The following is a 7,055-nucleotide window of genomic DNA, read 5'->3' as shown; positions in this document are numbered from 1 at the left end:
CTCCCCGTCATCACAATCTCCCCGTACGTCACAATCTCCCCCATCATCACAATCTCCCCGTCATCACAATCTCCCCATACGTCACAATCTTCCCGTACGTCACAATCTCCCCATACGTCACAATCTCCCTGTACGTTACAATCTCCCCGTACATCACAATCTCGCCCTCGTCACAATCTCCCCGTACGTCACAATCTCCCCCATCATCACAATCTCCCCGTCATAACAATCTCCCCTCGTCACAATCTTCCCGTACGTCACAATCTCCCCATACGTCACAATCTCCCTGTATGTCACAATCTCCCCGTACGTCACAATCTCCCCCTCGTCACAATCTCCCCGTACGTCACAATCTCCCCCATCATCACAATTTCCCTGTCATCACAATCTCCCCCCGTCACAATCTTCCCGTACGTCACAATCTCTCCATACGTCACAATCTCCGTGTACGTCGCAATATCCCCGTACGTCACAATCTCCCCCTCGTTACAATCTCCCCGTACGTCACAATCTCCCCCTCGCCACAATCTCCCCCTCGTCACAATCTCCCCTCGTCACAATCTCCCTGTACGTCACAATCTCCCCCTCGTCACAATCTCCCCCCTCGTCACAATCTCCCCGTACGTCACAATCTCCCTGTACGTCACAATCTCCCCCTCGTCACAATCTCCCCCTCGTCACAATCTCCCCCTCGTCACAATCTCCCCGTACGTCACAATCTCCCTGTACGTCACAATCTCCCCATACGTCACAATCACCCCGTACTTCACAATCTCCCCGTACGTCACAATCTCCCCATACGTCACAATCTCCCTGTACGTCACAATCTCCCTGTACGTCACAATCTCCATTTACGTCACAATCTCCCTGTACGTCACAATCTCCCTGTATGTCACAATCTCCCCCTCGTCACAATCTCCCCCTCGTCACAATCTCCCCGTTCGTCACAATTTCCCCAATCTCCCCATCATCACAATCTCCCTGTACGTCACAATCTCCCCGTACGTCACAATCTCCCCGTAGTCACAATCTCACCGTATGTCACAATCTCGCCCTCGTCACAATCTCCCCCTTGTCACAATCTCCCCGTACGTCACAATCTCCCCCTCGTCACCATCTCCCCCTAGTCATAATCTCACCGTACGTCACAATCTCCCTGTACATCACAATCTCCCCGTACGTCACAATCTCCCTGTACGTCACAATCTCCCCGTACGTCACAATCTCCCTGTACATCACAATCTCCTCACCGTTACAATCTCCCTGTATGTCACAATCTCCCCCTCGTCACAATCTCCCCCTCGTCACAATCTCCCCCTCGTCACAATCTCCCCGTACGTCACAATCTCCCCCATCATCACAATCTCCCCGTCAGCACAATCTCCCCGTATGTCACAATCTTCCCGTACGTCACAATCTCCCCATACGTCACAATCTCCCTGTACGTCACAATCTCCCCCATCATCACAATATCCCCGTCATCACAATCTCCCCGTACGTCACAATCTCCCCGATCATCACAATCTCCCCATCATCACAATCTCCCCGTACGTCACAATCTTCCCGTACGTCACAATCTCCCCATACGTCACAATCTCCCTGTACGTCACAATCTCCCCGTACATCACAATCTCCCCCTCGTCACAATCTCCCCGTACGTCACAATCTCCCCCATCATCACAATCTCCCCGTCATCACAATCTCCCCTCGTCACAATCTTCCCGTAGGTCACAATCTCCCCATACGTCACAATCTCCCCGTACGTCACAATCTCCCCATCATCACAATCTCCCAGTACGTCACAATATCCCCGTACGTCACAATCTCCCCCTCGTCACAATCTCCCCGTACGTCACAATCTCCCCCATCATCACAATCTCCCCTCGTCACAATCTTCCCGTACGCCACAATCTCCCCATACGTCACATTCTCCGTGTACGTCACAATCTCTCCGTATGTCACAATCTCCCCCTCGTCACAATCTCCCCGTACGTCACAATCTCCCCCATCATCACAATTTCCCCGTCATCACAATCTCCCCTCGTCACAATCTTCCCGTACGTCACAATCTCTCTATACGTCACAATCTCCGTGTACGTCACAATCTCCCCGTACTTCACAATATCCCCGTACGTCACAATCTCCCCCTCGTCACAATCTCCCCGTACGTCACAATCTCCCCCTCGTCACAATCTCCCTGTACGTCACAATCTCCCCCTCGTCACAATTTCCCCGTACGTCACAATCTCCCCCATCATCACAATTTCCACGTCATCACAATCTCCCCTCGTCACAATCTTCCCGTACGTCACAATCTCTCCATACGTCACAATCTCCGTGTACGTCACAATATCCCCGTACGTCACAATCTCCCCCTCGTCACAATCTCCCCGTACGTCACAATCTCCCCCTCGTCACAATCTCCCCCTCGTCACAATCTCCCCTCGTCACAATCTCCCTGTATGTCACAATCTCCCCCTCGTTACAATCTCCCCCTCGTCAGAATCTCCCAGTACGTCACAATCTCCCTGTACGTCACAATCTCCCCGTACGTCACAATCTCCCCCTCGTCACAATCTCCCCGTACTTCACAATCTCCCCGTACGTCACAATCTCCCCGTACGTCACAATATCCCCGTACTTCACAATCTCCCCATTGTCACAATCTCCCTGTACGTCACAATCTCCCCCTCGTCACAATCTCCCCCTCGTCACAATCTCCCCGTACGTCACAATCTCCCTGTACGTCACAATCTCCCCGTACGTCACAATCTCCCCGTACGTCACAATCTCCCCGTACGTCACAATCTCCCCGTACTTCACAATCTCCCCCTCGTCACAATCTCCCCATACGTCACAATCTCCCCATACCTCACAATCTCCCTGTATGTCACAATCTCCCTGTATGTCACAATCTCCCTGTACGTCACAATCTCCCTGTACGTCACAATCTCCCTGTTTGTCACAATCTCCCCCTTGTCACAATCTCACCCTCGTCACAATCTCACCGTTCGTCACAATTTCCCCAATCTCACCATCATCACAATCTCCCTGTATGTCACAATCTCCCCGTACGTCACAATCTCCCTGTAGTCACAATCTCACCGCATGTCACAATCTCCCCCTCGTCACAATCTCCCCCTAGTCACAATCTCCCCGTACGTCACAATCTCCCCCTCGTCACCATCTCTCCCTAGTCATAATCTCACTGTACGTCACAATCTCCCTGTTCATCACAATTTCCCCGTACGTCACAATCTCCCTGTACGTCACAATCTCCCTGTACATCACAATCTCCCCCTCGTCACAATCTCCCCCTCGTCACAATCTCCCCCTCATTACAATCTCCCCGTACGTCACAATCTCCCCCATCATCACAATCTCCCCGTCAGCACAATCTCCCGGTACGTCACAATATTCCCGTACGTCACATTCTCCCCATACGTCACAATCTCCCTGTACATCACAATCTCCCCCATCATCACAATCTCCCCATCATCACAATCTCCCCGTACGTCACAATCTCCCCCATCATCACAATCTCCCCGTCATCACAATCTCCCCGTATGTCACAATCTTCCCGTACGTCACAATCTCCCCATACATCACAATCTCCCTGTACGTCACAATCTCCCCATACGTCACAATCTCCCCCTCGTCACAATCTCCCCGTACGTCACAATCTCCCCCATCATCACAATCTCCCCGTCATCACAATCTCCCCTCGTCACAATCTCCCTGTACGTCACAATCTCCCCGTACGTCACAATCTCCCTGTACGTCACAATCTCCTCACCGTTACAACCTCCCTGTACGTCACAGTCTCCCCTTCCTCACAATCTCCCTCTCGTCACAATCTCCCCCTCGTCACAATCTCCCCGTACGTCACAATCTCCCCTACCATCACAATCTCCCCGTCAGCACAATCTCCCCGTACGTCACAATCTTCCCGTATGTCACAATCTCCCAATACGTCACAATCTCCCTGTACGTCACAATCTCCCCCATCATCACAATCTCCCCGTCATCACAATCTCCCCGTACGTCACAATCTCCCCCATCATCACAATCTCCCCGTCATCACAATCTCCCCGTACGTCACAATCTTCCCGTACGTCACAATCTCCCCATACGTCACAATCTCCCTGTACGTTACAATCTCCCCGTACATCACAATCTCGCCCTCGTCACAATCTCCCCGTACGTCACAATCTCCCCCATCATCACAATCTCCCCGTCATAACAATCTCCCCTCGTCACAATTTTCCCGTACGTCACAATCTCCCCATACGTCACAATCTCCCTGTATGTCACAATCTCCCCGTACGTCACAATCTCCCCCTCGTCACAATCTCCCCGTACGTCACAATCTCCCCCATCATCACAATTTCCCTGTCATCACAATCTCCCCTCGTCACAATCTTCCCGTACGTCACAATCTCTCCATACGTCACAATCTCCGTGTACGTCGCAATATCCCCGTACGTCACAATCTCCCCCTCGTTACAATCTCCCCGTACGTCACAATCTCCCCCTCGCCACAATCTCCCCCTCGTCACAATCTCCCCTCGTCACAATCTCCCTGTACGTCACAATCTCCCCCTCGTCACAATCTCCCCCTCGTCACAATCTCCCCGTACGTCACAATCTCCCTGTACGTCACAATCTCCCCCTCGTCACAATCTCCCCCTCGTCACAATCTCCCCCTCGTCACAATCTCCCCGTACGTCACAATCTCCCTGTACGTCACAATCTCCCCATACGTCACAATCACCCCGTACTTCACAATCTCCCCGTACGTCACAATCTCCCCATACGTCACAATCTCCCTGTACGTCACAATCTCCCTGTACGTCACAATCTCCATTTACGTCACAATCTCCCTGTACGTCACAATCTCCCTGTATGTCACAATCTCCCCCTCGTCACAATCTCCCCCTCGTCACAATCTCCCCGTTCGTCACAATTTCCCCAATCTCCCCATCATCACAATCTCCCTGTACGTCACAATCTCCCCGTACGTCACAATCTCCCCGTAGTCACAATCTCACCGTATGTCACAATCTCGCCCTCGTCACAATCTCCCCCTTGTCACAATCTCCCCGTACGTCACAATCTCCCCCTCGTCACCATCTCCCCCTAGTCATAATCTCACCGTACGTCACAATCTCCCTGTACATCACAATCTCCCCGTACGTCACAATCTCCCTGTACGTCACAATCTCCCCGTACGTCACAATCTCCCTGTACGTCACAATCTCCTCACCGTTACAATCTCCCTGTACGTCACAATCTCCCCCTCGTCACAATCTCCCCCTCGTCACAATCTCCCCCTCGTCACAATCTCCCCGTACGTCACAATCTCCCCCATCATCACAATCTCCCCGTCAGCACAATCTCCCCGTATGTCACAATCTTCCCGTACGTCACAATCTCCCCATACGTCACAATCTCCCTGTACGTCACAATCTCCCCCATCATTACAATATCCCCGTCATCACAATCTCCCCGTACGTCACAATCTCCCCCATCATCACAATCTCCCCATCATCACAATCTCCCCGTACGTCACAATCTTCCCGTACGTCACAATCTCCCCATACGTCACAATCTCCCTGTACGTCACAATCTCCCCGTACATCACAATCTCCCCCTCGTCACAATCTCCCCGTACGTCACAATCTCCCCCATCATCACAATCTCCCCGTCATCACAATCTCCCCTCGTCACAATCTTCCCGTAGGTCACAATCTCCCCATACGTCACAATCTCCCCGTACGTCACAATCTCCCCATCATCACAATCTCCCAGTACGTCACAATATCCCCGTACGTCACAATCTCCCCCTCGTCACAATCTCCCCGTACGTCACAATCTCCCCCATCATCACAATCTCCCCTCGTCACAATCTTCCCGTACGTCACAATCTCCCCATACGTCACATTCTCCGTGTACGTCACAATCTCTCCATATGTCACAATCTCCCCCTCGTCACAATCTCCCCGTACGTCACAATCTCCCCCATCATCACAATTTCCCCGTCATCACAATCTCCCCTCGTCACAATCTTCCCGTACGTCACAATCTCTCTATACGTCACAATCTCCGTGTACGTCACAATCTCCCCGTACTTCACAATATCCCCGTACGTCACAATCTCCCCCTCGTCACAATCTCCCCGTACGTCACAATCTCCCCCTCATCACAATCTCCCTGTACGTCACAATCTCCCCCTCGTTACAATTTCCCCGTACGTCACAATCTCCCCCATCATCACAATTTCCCCGTCATCACAATCTCCCCTCGTCACAATCTTCCCGTACGTCACAATCTCCCTGTACGTCACAATCTCCCCGTACGTCACAATCTCCCTGTACGTCACAATCTCCTCACCGTTACAATCTCCCTGTACGTCACAATCTCCCCCTCGTCACAATCTCCCCCTCGTCACAATCTCCCCCTCGTCACAATCTCCCCGTACGTCACAATCTCCCCCATCATCACAATCTCCCCGTCAGCACAATCTCCCCGTATGTCACAATCTTCCCGTACGTCACAATCTCCCCATACGTCACAATCTCCCTGTACGTCACAATCTCCCCCATCATCACAATATCCCCGTCATCACAATCTCCCCGTACGTCACAATCTCCCCCATCATCACAATCTCCCCATCATCACAATCTCCCCGTACGTCACAATCTTCCCGTACGTCACAATCTCCCCATACATCACAATCTCCCTGTACGTCACAATCTCCCCGTACATCACAATCTCCCCCTCGTCACAATCTCCCCGTACGTCACAATCTCCCCCATCATCACAATCTCCCCGTCATCACAATCTCCCCTCGTCACAATCTTCCCGTAGGTCACAATCTCCCCATACGTCACAATCTCCCCGTACGTCACAATCTCCCCATCATCACAATCTCCCAGTACGTCACAATATCCCCGTACGTCACAATCTCCCCCTCGTCACAATCTCCCCGTACGTCACAATCTCCCCCATCATCACAATCTCCCCTCGTCACAATCTTCCCGTACGTCACAATC

This window comes from Petromyzon marinus, chromosome 72, assembly GCF_048934315.1.
Source record: "Petromyzon marinus isolate PM22_M1 ecotype Great Lakes invasive population chromosome 72, UKy_Petmar_22M1.pri1.0, whole genome shotgun sequence".
In the NCBI taxonomy this organism is placed as follows: Eukaryota; Metazoa; Chordata; class Hyperoartia; order Petromyzontiformes; family Petromyzontidae; genus Petromyzon; species Petromyzon marinus.
This window is presented reverse-complemented; position numbering follows the sequence as displayed.